Genomic DNA, 16,791 nt, shown 5'->3' on the forward strand with positions numbered 1-16,791 from the left:
CTGCTGCCCCCTGGGGTTAAGTTGAACACAAAATCCAGCCTAACTTGACCCTCCTGGTTTGCATCATCAGCTTACTTGTAGTGCCCCTTCTTGGTATATTTCACAATGTATTTTATTTTCACATTTCAGGGTTCCCTGGTCTTGGCGCAGTTGTCAGACTACATCGTCCACCCATCACAGGTCGCGCAACCAGGAACCCCAGGCTTTTCAGCCCACACAGGTTCTTCTGCATTTCTCTTGATGTCCAAATTCACCTTCACTTGGCTTCTCTGTCAGCCTCATGGCTTTTCCATTATGTGTCACACACCTCTTTGCCAGTCTTTGGCCTTTAAGCACCGTACCCATTCATGAAGCTCACTGTGTTGTGGTGGTCTGGTTCATACCCCACCTTTCTGTTACACTCATTCACACTTAAGCTCTTATGTAGGTTGCTTTCAATTGGGCACATTCCCTTTTGTCTTTCAGACCCTCTGTATCATCCACAAGGCTTTCCTGGTGCCTGGGACAACGTTGCATCCAACTTTCCCTCCCTAAATACCTCCCCTGCTAGAGTCCTTACGTCCTCTCACTCAAACTCTCTGCACATCAGATATTTCGCTAAGGAGAAGATGGGAAGTAGATCTCTTTCCTTTGCAGGAGCCTTTTTCTGGAATGCCCTCCCTGCAGCTCTGACTTGAGCAGGATCTCCTTAAGTTGTGGAAGCTTCTCAAGACCTTCCTTTTCTCTTTGTCCTTCCCTCTCCGCCTCCCCTGTTGATTTACACCTGCAACTGCGACTGGTTGCCTGCGTCTCCTATGAGTCTTACTGAGGCCAGGCCCTCTCATCCAGTCCTTCACCCTTACCAGCACCTGCCTCTGGGACCCCTTCCCTGACCAGCACCCTGACTCTGAGCCACCCCCATCCTCACACTTAGCTTATGCCAACCCCCTTATACACAGAAACTGCCCTCTTGGGCTCCCCCTAGTGCTTGGTCAGCCCATGGGGCCCCCTAACCCTGCACGTCCTACTCCTGCACATCCTCCTCCTCCTCCCCCTACCCTATCCCCCACGCACTTCCTATTATTGCACTTGCATGATCCAAATGTCACAAGACCATTACTGTTTTTCTCACTTGTTTTCCCACCCCTCTTGTCTTGTGGCGCCTGGAAACACTATGCTGTATAGGCGCCATACAAATGTTCAAAACAAAAAATAAAAAAGTAATCTTTTAGCGTTGCCCATATTCAATACGCATAACTTGGTTTTATTTCCAGTTTGGTTTTCAATATATATAATTCAGCATTGTTTCAAGTTTTCATTCATTTAGGTATTCAATATGCATATTTTAGCTTTGATTCGAGTTTTCTTTCAGTTCAGCATTCAAAAAGTATTATATGACAGTTTGTTAGCTATGCACAGCCTTCTTGAGGTGCCCTGGCTTGGAGTGACCTCCCCTACACTCACCTGTTCTCGGCATCCTCTCCGGCATCTCCTGTTGCCTTTGTTCTGCTTCTCCGGTCGGCGGGCCATCCTCTGCAAGCCCCTCTCGCACTCCAGTTATTTGCCTGCACACACCGGTGGCTCTGCTTCCCCAGCACGGACGCGGACGGCATCCCTTCTTTCCTGCTTGTCCGCAGGATCAGCAACACGCTTCCCAACACTGAGGTTCCCACACCTGTGGTAACCTAACAGCTTTACTTGCCTTGGGCTCCATAGGTCCTCTGGGGATCTGCCGGCGTCCTGGCTTCCTCGCAGGCCCCACCATGGCTGACTTCTCACGTCACGGGTCTCCCTGTTGCTCTCTCCCACACGGGTCTCCATTTATACGCTTGCAACCACTTGACAGGTACATGTGTGGACTCATAATTAGACTTGCCTGTCCATAGTTAAAAAGGGGCATGCCTGACCCTTGCAGCCCTCTGCATGCATCTTCCTCGTCCCAGTACCAAAGTGGTGAAACTAAGTTTGAGGGTTCATTATTCTTAGTCGCCTTTTCCTCATCCCTGTACTTTCACAGGTCAAATGTAGGGAAATGGGGGAGCTGTTTTTACAGTGGCATATAACGGCTGGGGGGGGGAGGGTAGGTTGGTCGTCAATAAAGAAAGGGGGATACCATGTCTTGCCTGTGGGTACCCCAATCCCCAAGGACCCTCCACCCAGGTGATCCTCCCTCGCTTCTCCACCGCCAGGGTCAGGATCCAAGAGCGATGGCCTTTCCCTCTCCACCTGAGGAGAGGATCCAGGGGGAGTAGGAGTGAATACCCTCAGGTTTCTCACAGGTAGTTTCACTCTTTTTGGTTAATTACAATTATACTGAAGGAGGGGAAAGACCAAGGCAAGTGTGCCTCCTAGAGGCCGATCTCTTTTACTGATGTAAATGCTGAGATATTGACAAAGATATCATCATTCAAGCTCGTACAACAACTGCCCACACTGATCCATGAAGACCAGGCTGGGTCTCTCAGGAATAGACAGGGTTCAGATAACTTGAGAAAGACCCGGAATCTTCACAGAACTACCCAGCTGGCTTGGTCATAATCGCGCTTAATGCAGAGAAAGCTTTCAATAGAGTCGGCTTAGCATTCCTACGGAGGGTCCTGCTCAAGGTTGGATTCAGACGGAACTGGCTTGCAAGGGTGAGGGCATGATGTTCCAACCCTGTGGCCAGAGTCATGGTCACTAATAACCAATCAGAAGACATATCATTGCAGAGGGGGACGAGACAGGGATTCTCTCCCCATGCTATATGGGAAATACCCCAAAAACAATAACAAAAAAAGAATGGTAAATAAATGACAAATTCGGCAGGGTAAAATAAAATGAAACCCGAAAATGCCGAATGAGGGGAGCAGTGGTGGCCCCCTGCTCCCCTTGTTCGACATTTTCGGTTTTCAGTAGTAGCGGGGGTGTCCACTCCTTTCCACTACATGGAAAGCGGGGGACAATAAAGAAAAAAGAAAAGAAAGGGAAACTGCAGCGTCAGTTTGCACCCATAATTTGGAGATGCAACTGACTCTGCAGGGAGAAGACGGACGCAGGGAGCAGAAGGCAGGTAAGTGCAGGTAGGTTGGGGTCATTTTCAAAAGCATAGGGGTGGTGGGTCGAGGCAATCCGAAATTTTCAATTTTTGAACATTTCAGCTGCGCATAATTCTGCAGCGGTAAATTCTGCAGCAAAATTATCACGCACAACCACTATATGTGCTTGTCATGAATCTGGCTGCTATTAGGGTAAGAGCAAATGAAATGTTAAGGGATTCCGAGTTCAGGACAGGAAATATAAATTAGCTCTATTACCAGGCGGCATACTACAGTAAGAGGGGGCCTGGCTAGCGGTTCAGGCCATTGGTGGCAGTACACAACTCATTTGCATATGGCTGGACTCCTTGTTCAATGGTGCACTTTTTTGGTTGTAGTTGGTCTCCCTATGTGGGAGAGGGCATGCCCAGACGTGGGTCCCTTGCTCACTGCTCCATAGGGAACCAAGCTGCACCTCATCGAGGAGGCCCAACAAGGCCGAAACATGTCTGGCGTTGCCTGTGTTTCCGTGCAGAGGGGACCTGGCCTAGCTGTTCGGACAGGGCTGCTGGCATTGGTGGCAGTACCTAACTGATTTGAATATGGCTGAACCCTTTTTGCAATAGTGTAGACAGGCTAAAAAACGGTGGTGTGAAAGGTTGTCCAGAGCAGTGTCAGTGATTCAGATTTATTCAAAACCTTCCACCCATCACTTTTTTTGGTTGTAGACATGCTACTGTAAGCAAACAATCTAGTCGTCTGGCCATGGCTTTAGATACAGACCCCAGTGCAAGCGGTGGCCCGGAGGCAGTGCGGGAGGGTGGCAGGATGAGCAGGTACCTGGGCCCAAAAGACAGAGGGTGGCCAGGTACACGGTGCCAAGAGAGAACAGATCAGCAGGGGAGAGGGGGAGCGAAGGCAGAAGAAAAGAGGAAGGTCTTGAGGTGCTTCCGGAACCGAAGATGGTTCTCCTCAAGTTTTAGAGTGGCAGGGAGGCTGTTCCAGAAGAAGGCCCCAGCCGAAGACAGAGATCTACCCCCAGCCCGTTTCTTAGAAAAACGACTGACCCTGAGTGAGTTGGAGGTAGAGGAGCGAAGAGCTCGAGAAGGGAGGTATTTGCGGAGGGATAGCTGAAGGTATTTTGGACCCAGGCCCCAGAAAGCCTTGTGGACAATGCAGAGGGTTTTGAATTTAATCCTTGCATCCACTGGGAGCCAGTGGAGAGATTTCAGAGCTGGAGAGATACGATCCCAGGGCTTGAGGCCAAGGACAAGTCTCGCAGTCCTGTTCTGGATTAGTTGCAGAGGGCGGAGAGTAGAGGCAGGTAGATTTAGATAGAGGCTGTTACAATAGTCCAAGCTAGAGAGAACCAGAGCTTGAGATACCATGTGCTTCTGGGGGAAGGAGAGGAAAGGCAGAGTACCTCTGAGGAGGTGCAGTCGGAAATTTGACTTTTTAGAGACCTCAGAGATGTGGGCGGAGAAGGAAAGAGTGGAGTCAAAGATGAACCTGAGGTTCTTAGCCTCGCAGGTGGGGGTAGGAGGAGGGCCAAGGGAGGCCGGTCAGAGAGTGAGGGGAAAGGATGGTGAAGGTGTTCCGATGAGGAGGATCTCCGTCTTGCTGGCATTCAGACAAAGATCATTGGCGGCACACCAATCTTGAATGGCAGTTAGGCAATCAGAGATGAGAGAGGGAGAGGAGGTGGCAGAGGGCAGCCTGAAAATGAGTTGAGTGTCATCAGCGTAGCACTGGAAATCTGAGCAGAAAATGGCAATGCAGTGGGCAAGAGTTGCCAGGTATTGGTTGAAAAGCCAGGGCGAGAGGTTAGACCCCTGGGGAACACCACAGGTAGAGAGGAAGATAGATGAAAGGAAGGACCCAAGTTGGACCTGGAAGGGTCGATCTGAGAGGAAAGAGGTCAGCCAGGCCAGAGCCTGATCAGCGATACCCAGGTTTTCACAGAGATGGTTGAGCAGGATGGTATGGTTGACCGTGTCGAAGGCAGAAGAGAGATCGAGGAGGATGAGGACAGAGGGAATGTTAGAGTCAAGGTTGGTGAGCAGATCTTCACGGATGTTTAGGAGAGCAGTTTCCGTGCTTCTGGCAGCTCTGAAGCCAGACTGGTGGTCATGGAGACAGCCAACAGAATTGGAATGAAGGTTAAGCTGGGAGATGGCCAACTTTTCCAGGAGTTTGCCAAGAAAGGGAGTAATAGAAATTGGGCGATAGTTAGCTGGACAAGAAGGATCAGCTGTGGGTTTCTTGAGAAGAGGATGCACAAAGGAGTGCTTCAGAGGGGAGGGGAAGGATCCAGAGGCAAAGGAGTGGTTTCAAAAATCAGCAAGGGCCGGAGCGAGGGTGTCAACGTGGTCCTTGATGGTTTTAGAGGAACAAGGATGAACCTGTTTTGAAGAGGCTTTCATAGATCGGACTTGTCTAGCAACCTCTTCAGGGGTGAAAAGAGGAAAGGACGAGAAGGATGGTGGGAGGGTGGCTAAAGGAGGGTCAGCAAGCACAGATGGAGAGGGAAGAGGAGGAGTGTGGGTGGGGAGGGTGGACAGGATGTCCTGGGTTTTTTAAATGAAGTGAGAGGCAAGGGCATTGCAAAGAGCCTGGGAGGTAACAGGAGGGGTAGAGACTGCAGCAGGGTTGGCCAGCTCCTTACAGATTTTAAAGGGTTCGGCCGAGTTCTTAGATGCCGCAGAGACACAAGCTTGAATATGGACTCTCTTCTTGGTGAGGACAGAGAGTCGGTATTGCCTTTGTAGCAGGCGACAGGCCAGTTTGTCAGAGGATGAACAGGAAGTCCTCCATTTTGTTTAAGTGTAGCTAGGTCAGAGTCATGCCAGGAATTGCACTTGGCTTTGGACTTCAAACGGATCCTCATGACAGGGGCAAAAGCATCAAGCGTATCAGAAATTGAAGAGTAGAGCAGAGACAGGGCTGTATCAGGATGAGAGACAGCCAAAGGTGGAGGGGCAGGGGGGAGAGAAAGTGGCGGCAAAAGCCTCAACTGACACGCTTCATGGGACGGATGTTCGAGAGGGAGGTGGCAGTGTTGGGTAGGCTTGGCTTGTGGGGGAAGAAAGGGAAAGATGAGATGAGATGAGGGAGTGATCGCTCCAGGAGAGATGAGTGGTCAGAGGGATGGAGGTCAGAGGAGATCAAGACATCCAGTATGTGCCCTGCAGAGTGAGTCGGGCCAGAGGGGAGGATGGACAGGGAGAGGGAGTCGCAGCGGTCACGGAAGAGTACAGAGGAGGAGCAAGGAGAGTCTAAATGTATATTTAGGTCACTGAGGAGGAGGGTTTGAGTGGTAGAGGCCAGGAGGGAGGAGGATAGGTCTGCCCACTCAGAGAGAAATGAGGTGATTTGACCAGGAGGCCGGTAGATGGTAACCACAGTAAGAGAATGGGTAGGCGAGAGAGAAAGCCTACAGACAAGGCATTCAAAAGAGAAGTAGGTCTGAGTGGGAATGATAGAGGCAGGAATCCACTCAGGTAAGATCAGGGCTATTTCCCCCCGCCCCCCCGGACCGTGAGGATCTGGGTGCTGAGAGGATCTTGTAGCCATCAGGGAGGAGTGTGTCAAAGCTCGTAACAGAGCTGGCCGTGAACCATGTCTCAGTAAGACCAAGGACATCAAGGTCTAGTTCTTCAAGGAGGTGGCAGATGTCAGAGGAGTGTTTGACGGCAGAGCGGGAATTGAGAGTGGCAATATGAAGAAGGTTGCCAGCCTTAAAGACCTTCCGGGGAGGGGTACAGATCAGAGGTACGCCCTGCGGAGGAGAAAGAGCCCTAGATGGGGCGGAGGAGGAGAGAGAGGGCAAGGTAGCCAAGGGGGGAGAGGAGGGGACAGCAGGAGATGAGAGGAAATTGATGAGGCGAGGGAAGCGCCTATCAAAGAGGAGGAGATTGGCCCGAGGGCCTTGGACCATGACAGTGCCATTTAGGTAGACATTAATGATGACTTTAGAGGAGTCGAAGGAAGCCATGAGAACTTCCCAGCGAGTGCCACCATTAATGGGAGAGGAGGAGATAGGGCAGAGCACAGAGACCATATGAGGAGTCCATAGATCTGGGGAAGGAACGACAAAGGGGATGTCGGTAAGGGTCTGTCTGGCGGAAGCATTGGAGTAGGTGTCTCGATAGGAAGACCAGGATTAGAGGCTAAGATATCCTTTTTGAACTTCTTCCTACCAGACTTAGTGAGAAGGGAAGGATAGTCAATGGAGAAGCAGTTGGAGAAGATAGGAGAAACAGAAAGAGCCATTGGGGTGGAAGTAAGGAGAGGATGGAGATACTGGGGGGGCTAAGGCAGGTAGGTGTGAGACAAAAGAGTGGTGAGGTCACTGGGCTGGCAAGTTACAGAGAAGAAAAAGTATACAAGCAAAATACAGAGAATTTCACAATGGCAGCAAGATATGACTTTTTTTTTAGCACAAAGCAAAAACAGCAAGATTTGACTTTTTCAATCTTGGAATCGGATGTTAGCAAAGGGGTTTAGAAGCACTGTGCAGCAGGATGACAACATGGGAGCAACAAGCAGAAAGAACAGTGATAGTCAAAGGCAGTAGAAGTGAGTCCATAAGGAGGGAACTAACCCATAGTTCTGGAGGTGGCAAAGTCAAGGCAGTCCGGATTTCTTAGAGGAGTGAGGTGGCAGCATCATTGTGGTTAAGGTGTGGGGAGGACCACAATTAGCGTTTCGGAAAGCGGACAGGGAGCAGACAGGGGCCTTGGAAGTGGGCCTTTGCTGAGAGGGCCGGCTGAAGCCTGCCGGTCCCTGATTGGATGGAAGAAAACACTCAGCAAGCAATGGCAGTGCAGCACAGGGAGAGGTGATTCAGCACAGCCTGCCTACACAACAAAGAACACCACGGCGGCCATCTTGGAAGGGCCTAAAACAGTCAATGACAGTCCTCTCCCTAAGCACCTCCTCTGGAAGCCATCTTCAGATTTGGTAAGCATTTAAAGTGGCAGGATGACCAATAAAAACCAGAGGGGACAGAGGGAGGATTCGCATGTGAACCCATGCCAGGCCCATGCTGGAGAACAATAATTACAGTTAAGTAACTTGTTCCTTCTCCAGCACGAGGTCTGGCATGGATTCACATGTTCATGAATAACGAATGCAGAGCAGTACAACATTACACAACCATGGGAAGTGGCAAGGCTCAACAGAAGCAATTCACTCTTACCTCTGGAACAGACTCACCTCAAGCAAACAGGTTGCATAGCACTGCTTGGCCGACTCTAGACTCCTCCCTGGAATCCCGGTTGATACAGTAGAACTTCGTGAAGGTGTTCGTGGCCCTCCGCAGATGTCCAGCAGGGGAACACCAGCCAGGAACACGGTCATCGCAGCGATCGCTCTGGTGGAGTGGGCTCTTGGACGGCCGGGCATGGAGGAATGGAGGGTTCTGAAAACCCGGGCGATGTTGGAGCGGACGCCCCACCACCTCATCACCCGACAGAACTCATTGTGCAGAGTGATCTTGTCCGTGAAGTTTCCGGACAATTGTATCCAGCGAGCATCCAGGAACTCCTGAAGAGGTTGCATCTGTAACCTGAAGAGCCGGATGAGGTAGCTTCAGGATGACATCATGCAGAGCAACAACTTGATGATCTGCACCGTGGCTGTCTTCATCGACAACAGCCACTGCACCTGCCCCTGAATGGCTGCTATCCTCTTCTCCGAGGGTGATGCCAGGCAGGACACTGTATGGAGTCCTAGATCCATCAGCAGCATGACGCCGCCTCCGTTCGTCTGATGGTCAACTCTCGCAAGCGAGCCCAGATGAGCCACTCGTCGAGGTACGGGTATACGTGTATCCCCAGTAAACGCAGATGGGCCACCACTGGTGCCAGGCACTTCGTGAAAACTTTGGGGGCTGACTTCAAGCCGAAGGGTAGGGCCTTGAACTGGTAGTGCTGCCACTGCACTACGAAGCGCAGAAACATTCGGTGCTTCCTGTGAATGGGTACGTGGAGGTAGGCATCTTCCAGGTCCAGCGACATCAAGAAATCCTCTTTCCAGTTGGCCAAGCACGTGTTGCAGTGTGACCATCCTGAATTTCTGAGACTGGAGGTACTTGTTCAGATGTATGTCTAGAATGGGCCTCCAGCCCCCTGTCTTTTTTGGACCAAAAAGTATCTGGAATATACCCCGGAGTCGCTGGGGACCCAGCTCTATCGAGCCTTTTCGTAGCATGGCCCGTACCGCCTCGAAGAGGTGAGGGATGTGCTGCTCCTTACGTGCCAATGTGCTGCTCCTGACGGGTCAATGTGCTGCTCCTAATGGGCCACCGGAGGGATCCGCGGACACCTGTGCTGAAATTCCAGGGTATGACCTTGGGGGAGAGCATCCAGCACCCATTTCTCGGTGGTGTCTTTTCCAACTTGCTAATGAAACCTCGTCAGCCACCCTCCCACTGAGGCGCATGGGTGGGGGCCCGGCGTCCCAGCCAGTTCAGCCTTGCTTCGACATTGGTGCCCTGCCGGCGAAGACAATGCTGTCCTCCACCCCGTGAGCCTGGGAACGCCTCTGTAGGCTTCCTGAGTCGTTGATCTGGAAGGCTGAAGGTACGAGGAGGAGAAACCTTATAAAGACCTGCTCGACTTTCCTCTGGAGGAGCAAAAAGAAGAGCAGTGCTGCTGGAGGGTGCCCATCTCCATATCCGCATTAATGGCCTGTAGGGACTCGTCGACGACCTTACCAAAAAGCTTCTCTCAGTCGAAAAGGCATGTCCAGTTCCTTTGTTTGGACCTCCTGGTGGAAATTTGTGGCCTTCATCCAGCCTTGGCGATGAAGGCAGACACCATTCCCGATCTGGCAAAACCCTGTGTCGGCAAGGTCCAGCGCCACTGTGATGGCGTGATCCGATGCTACCTCTCCCTCATAGAAGAAGACGATCACCTCCATCCTCTTGTTGTCCGGGAGGAACTCCAAAATCGGACCCAGCTTGCACCACAGCTCCCTGTCCTACCTGGCCAAGATCGCCAGTGTGTTGGCCTCCTTGATGGTGGATGAAGCGGTGTAGATCACCTTTCACCCCCTGGCGTCCAACTTCTTACTCTCGCTGTCCAGAGGGACTAAAGACGAGGTTGGGTTAGCTGACTGTTTTCTCGCAGCCTCCGAAACCACAGATTCTGGCGATGGCTGCGAATTCAGGCTCTTGGGCGTGGATTCCGGTACCCGGTACTTCTGCAGCCTATCCTGCTTGGCTGGAGCCATGCAAGGGTTTTGTCAAGAGGGCCAGGCCCTCCTCCCACACTTCGTCCAGGAGGGGCACCGCCATGATTGTTGTCCTCTTGGCCTAGTGCCTCTGGTACAGGAAACCCTCCTTCCTGGTTTCTTCGGACACAAGCTGTAACGGCTCGGAGGCTCTGGCAATCATGGCATGAAACAACCCCACCTCACCCGGTAGGGAAACCCTCGGCTGTGGGAACACGCTGCAACGAGATCGTCGATATCTGTCCCTGTGGCAAATTCTGCTGGGGGAGAGGGTGCCCCTACGTGGATGTGGAGGCTGAAATGGGGGCATCGGATGGCGCATCCTCGTCTTCACTGGTGGTTGGTCGGGGCCCTGTTTAAATACTCATCCCTCCTATTCTCTCGATGACAGGGTGGGATGGGATGGGATTTCCAGACCTAGAAATGTACTATAAAGTTGCACAATTAAGAGCATCTAGACCCCGGCACTGTTAAAACAAAGGGTTGCACATGAGAAGCATATGAGAACATGGTCATCTACCCCGTCACAGTTGGCGACTGGTTCTGGGACCTGCGGAAGGAGAGGGGAGAGAAGAGATGGCTATCCACATGACCCTCACCATTAAGTTGTATGTTTCTCCCCCCCATCTCTTACCCATTAGGGACAGTATCATCGACCCAACAGGTTTTCGGACAAGTTATGAAGCCGGGTAGGAGAAGACAGGGTAGATATGGATAGGGGCACATTTCTTTCTCTATCAGAGTTACAAGATTTGCTACAAATGGGTGCGCTCTCCACATTCCTGTATCTTCAACTTAAAGGGGTACTGACTGATAAGTGGTGGGGGGAGAACCTGATGAGGGATCTGACAGCTTTTGAGAAGGACCTATTGACCCTAAAGGGTGGGAAATGGAAAATATCTAGATTATAGGGATACATTCTCCATGCAGAGCTGACAGACCCACTGCGGGTCAGAACAGTTGCAGAAAAGCTCTGTTACAGCACTTGATTATCTCCCATCTAACTATATGTGCAAGGGATTTGCCAAACAACAATAACATTACAATACTGAATGCATACCCTTAAATTCTTATACTGGTGGCAGTACTCCCTTGTAAAACTTTCTGAGATGTACTGGGGAAACAGCCCCCTCTACTGGGGATGTTTAAAGATACAGGCACATATTTGCATATGTGGTGATCATTAGGGGGAAATCCAAACATATTGGGCAGACGTTCTCTTGTGGATCAAGGAGGTGAAGGGTGTCGAGAAGAATTTAGACCCGCTCCGGTTTCTCTTTGGATTGGAGGAAGAGGAGGGAGCATTTGTGATTCTGGACCATATGTGACAAAATTTGCTCTTGGCAGCAAGAGTCGATCACATCAAGGGTTGGAAAGACAAGAAACGACATACTAAAAGACATAGGATAAGAGTGGCACAAGATATACCTTGAAGAAGCTAACTCTATGGGCAACGACTGACAATGAACACTGGAGAAGAATGGCTCCCATACATACTGAAGTATTTGAGGGTGGTTTAGAAAGCAGAGGTTGTGGAACATGGGGTAAATGAGGGATAGAGCATGGGATTGAGTTGATCACAGCTGAGGAGGGATGGATAAGAGGACTTGCTCGGAGGATATTATTAGAGTATGCTCGATACCTGTGGTTGGGGAGGGGAGCGAGAAGCCTAAAGGCAAACGTGGTTAGGAGGAGGAAGGTATTTAGTTGTAATAATGCCTTTGAGAAAAATTGTAATGTTTTTCTTTTGTTTTGTTTGATTATATGCTTTTAAAATCAACAAAAACAATTAGGCAAAAAATACTTTTGAATAATTTACTATACATAAGTTTTAATTATTTTAAAACAGAAGATTGAAAATATAAGTCCTGTTTCTGCTTTGCCATTTTCATGCTTGACAGATATACTGAATGACTACAAATAAAGTAAAATCATCATCAGCGCACCTGCAGTGATAAGCTTGTGATAACTGACTAATGCCACGTTTGAGAAGAGGTCAAATATACTGGGTTGGAATGAGCAAGTAATGTGGGCAGATAAAATGGGGAGTCTTAATATGTCCTTAAGCACAAGAGAAAAGTAGTTAATGGCTCTTCCTCAGACCCCCCCCGCCCCCACACCCAAGTGCATTTAATGATTACAAAAATATATATATTAAAATTAAATTTAAAAACATTAAATACCTCTTGCGGGTCTGATTTTAATCATTAAGTAGTCTGACACAAGGTGCATAGTTAACATTTTATCAATTAAACCGTTACAAAATTCCCAGTACATGGTCTTTGCATTGGCAATGTCTTCTTTAGAGATAGTTTCTTTTTAATAAGATCAAGCCATTGAATGCGCCCTACTGTAACGCTCACCTGATTCCCGCAGAGGCGCCGGTCTTGACTGGGCGAATACCGTATCTTCAAAGGTGATGTGCAACACACGGTTGGCTCTTTGGGCTGGACCTCTGTGCACTGTATGTCTGACTCGAAATATGGGATTAATGAACTGGGTTATTGGGTGTCTCTCTCTTCTTCCCTTTCTCTTCTCCTGTAGAACCCCAAAGGTTAACGCTCTCACCTTAGGTAAGTGAACGCCGTGCTCTCCATCTGCCTCGGGGCAGGGTGCCGTAACCAGTTTCTTCACTGGATAAGGGTGCAGGCCTCTTGACTTCAGAGGACTGCTGTCCGTCGTTTACTGCACGAACGGTAAGTTCCGAGCATTTCAAATGTCTTTAAAAGTCTTTTGTAATGATGTCTCTTGTTTTGCAGGGTTCCGGCGATGGCAGATGACGGGCCGAAGTGAGTTGAGGATGGAACCCGTGTGAGGAATAGAAGCGCCTGGAAGCACGTAAGTAAGCGCTTGTTGCCTGCTTCACGATGCGCACTAACTGTCCTTTTATCTTGCAGGTACAAGTTCGGAGCTGCTGAAGGGTGCCGGAAAACCCACTGGGTTCGGCGTGGGAAGGAGTAATGGCACGTGAGTATTAAAGTTACCCAATGTCTTTAAACGCACCTTCTTTTGTCTTTCAGATGCGGGATGCAGCGCCGAAGGCCTCCGGAGCGTGCGCAGAGTTGTTAAGCTTTTGTCTTTCAGATGCCGGAATGCAGTGCGAAGACCTCCGGAGCACGCGAAGAGTAGGTAAGCCTTTGTCTTTCAGATGCCGGAATGCAGCGCGAGGCGTTGGTGACAGCCAATGGATCAGGTAAGAGATGCGCTGTCACTGAAGACCGTAGTGCTAACCAGTTCTTGCTTGTCTTTATAGGTGTTGCTGAAGACTGGATTCAGGATGGTAAGCCTTTTTCCCTTAGGCCCAGGATCAGATGCAGAAGACACGATGAGCGTTCTGCTGCAGAGGATGCAGAATAACGCAAAGCAAGATTCATCCATCGGGTGTGGTTTAAATAGCCTCCTGTAGTGCTTAGGTGTCTCCTTCCACAGCCTCGCCTAGAAGAAAAAAAAGTTCCTGCTTTCCAGAAGAGTCCCAGTGTTCTGAACCTAGGGAGTGGCTCCTGCCCCACCCAACAGGAAAAGTAGTCCCAAACAGAAGAGGATCAGAGGCTCAACTGGCAGGTAAGTAAGCAGCATGGTCTGCTGCAGGTAAGTCCACCCAAGCATTATGAGCCCGGCGCTTCCAGCGCTGGGACTGGGCATATTTATGAGCCTGGTGCCACTGGCGCCAGGACAGGGTCCAAAAGGTCCCAATTGGGACTGATTGGCACTCGGAACCTGGGTTATGGGTCTGCTTCCAAGGGAGTTGGGTAAGTCCTGACCTTTTGGAAGCAGACATCATGACACCTACTCCTTTCCTTGAAATGTCTAATGGGCCTGTAGCTGTGGATTGTGAGAGGGAGAGAAGTGATTTTAGAAATGTGTTTCCATCTCTCGCAAGGACAATACATTGACCGAACCTCCAAAGCTCTCCCCTGTATAATGCTGAGAGGAACACTTTAGTCTGCAACTTTGAGAACAGGGCTTACTGCATGGCCTCCTAATTTATCGTTACATTTCTAAATTGTATCCACACTGTTAAGGCAGTGGTAACCCTTCTACATTGCGGGGTCCATGAACCATTGGCATCACCAAAATGAAATTCAGAGATGGGAAAACTCTCCAGCCTGAAATAGGGGAACAAACCAACAGTTCCTTCCCAGCCAGCAACAAACAGATTAAAGTGGGATCAAAGATGGTGGATTGCCCATTTAAAGACTACCCCTCATGACCTCAGGACTACAAAGCATCCCTGCCATGGGGCACGCCCAGCGCAGGCATGTGACCCACTTCCCTCAGCCAATCAGCAGGAAGCTAGTCAGTCCAAGCATTGTAGAAGGGCCAGCTCCCATTGCCAGAATGGAAGGGAGTTCTGTGGATTTATGGTATTTCCATCTAATGCCATTGCATCTAATGCCATTCCATCAAATTTCTTCCATCTTGAAAACTTTGCATCTAATGCATTTTTTTTAATTACATTTTTGTTTGTTTGGGGCGGGGGGTTCCCTCATCCCCAGTTTATAATGCACCTAAACAAAAATTAACCCTTTACCCCCAAAAATAAGCATTCAATGGACATTCTTTAGATGGAAAGATTGTGATGGAATGGCATTAGATGGAAAGACCAGATACCGTTCCGTGGTACAGTGGAAGTGAGTTGTGATGTTAAAGAGGAGGAAGAAGATTGCTGGAGCAGATAGGAAGATTCCTCAGCTGGCTGTAAGACCTGAAGTGGAAGGACAGGCTTTAAGATCCAGAGGAGATGGAAACTGGTGAGCTTGCTGTTGACGTGGACTGGAAAGATTACAAGACCAAGAGAGGAGAGCAAGGTTGCTAGGCAGATTGTAAGACTGGGAGAGGATTGTAAAACCTGGAGTCATGGGACCAGAAATACAGAAAAGGAGGGAGATTTAAGCGGTGACCAAAAGGTAGGTGAATACAGACAAGGCAACAACCTTAGCCAAGAAAAGAGCAGATGAAGCAAAGATGGAGGCCTTTGATAAGGAAAAGACAGAAGGTGAAGAAGGTGGCTCTGACCAATGGGAAGGCAGAGCAGGAAAAGGAAAAAGCCTGTAACATAGAAAAGGAGGAAGTGCCCCAGAAGCATTAGAGAATGAAAAAGAAGACATTGTGGTTTTGTAGGCCAAGATGGTGATGGGAAGGCGAGGTAAATCAAGTAAAAGGACCCCTGGGAAAGAACCCTGAACACAGAGTGCATGATGTCCAAGTTGCAACTTGGAATGTTCGGGGGCTTAATTGTTATATTAAGCGGATCATAGTAATGCATACATGCGTAGGTTAGGGGAAGGGCTCACACTACTGCAAGAGACATCTCACCAAAGACAGGCAAGAAGCGGGGTGGGCAGGTGTATGGTTTTCCATTTTCCGCATATGCAAAGGGCGTTCTCGTGTGGGTGGCTGTAACGCTCACCTTGTATCCACAGGGACGTCACTCAGCCGGTCCTGGCCTCTTACGACCTCAAACCCTTCCCTGGAGGCTATTTGACTGGCGACTGGGCCTGAAACACAGGATTGGTAGAGTTTAACTCCCTATTGTCCCTATTGTCTGTGTGCTTGAACCCCTTCCTCCCCAGGGTCCATCCCTTCCCTTTGATCTACAGCTCACCTTGTTTTCTTGGATGGTGTGCTCTCCGTCCTGCTTTCAGCTTAGGGGCACGTTGATTGATGCGGGCTCATTGGTGCCTAGTTACTTCACTTGCGAGAGTCCGACTGGTAAGTATAATGAGTCTTTGAACAGTTCTCTAACTTCGTTCCTTTCCTTCTTAGATGATGTATTTGTATTGAACTGAGTTCTTTTTCTGTGTCTTTTAGGTGCCACGACATTGTCAGCGTGGATGCCGGTTATGAAGAACAAATGCAGTGAGTAAGCGCGGTATGCAGCGCCTCTAGATGTTTCCACGCTAACCTGGAGTGTCTTTTCCCCCTCGCAGATGGATGAGAAGTTCCGGAGACACAGTTCCCCCAGAGCGGCTGGGATTCAGGTAAGCGTTTGAAGCTTGTACTGTACTTGAAAAAGAATAAGCGAAGAGCTGTAGAATGCTTACTAATGCCTTTTCTCTGTTCTTTTCCTCTTCTTTAGGAAGCGGCGTGCCGGGATGGGAATGACTCTGCCGAAGATGCCCGCAGAACAGAAGGAGCGTTGAATGATGGGCAGAAGGGCTGCAAGGTAAGGCTGTTCCTAACGGTATTCTTGTTCTTGCAGGAGCTGAGTGCAGAAGAAAGATGCAGGCCCACTGGAGACCGATCCGAACACAGTGAGGGTCACGCTGCAGGTGCAGAAAACGTAAAGCATGCTTGTTAGGGAGAATTCTCTGTAAGGCTAATTTCCCAAACCTAGCGAGTCCCCCAGCAGCTTTGCTGGATTTTTTGGGTTATTTTTTTCTCTCCTGCTAAGAGTGAGATTCTTTTGCTCCCACTCTTAGACATGATTTGAGGTGTTCCTTTAACTTTCCATGTGTTTTATGGGCTATGAGGTCTTTTACTCCATAGGGTCTCGTGTTTTTTTGATGTGGGTTACACAGCACCCTCCGTGCCGTAACCCAGGGGTGTCGTAGCGACC

At 49.6% G+C, this 16,791-nt stretch overlaps 1 protein-coding gene across 2 annotated transcripts in view; it reads right to left on the reverse strand.

The window, feature by feature from the left end:
- RABEPK (Rab9 effector protein with kelch motifs) overlaps window positions 1-16,791 on the reverse strand; it is a 359,596-nt gene that overhangs the window by 197,933 nt on the left and 144,872 nt on the right. The window lies entirely within an intron of this gene.

This window comes from Ambystoma mexicanum, chromosome 8 (genome assembly GCF_040938575.1).
Source record: "Ambystoma mexicanum isolate Mex_15411 chromosome 8, UKY_AmexF1_1, whole genome shotgun sequence".
Lineage (NCBI taxonomy): Eukaryota > Metazoa > Chordata > Amphibia > Caudata > Ambystomatidae > Ambystoma > Ambystoma mexicanum.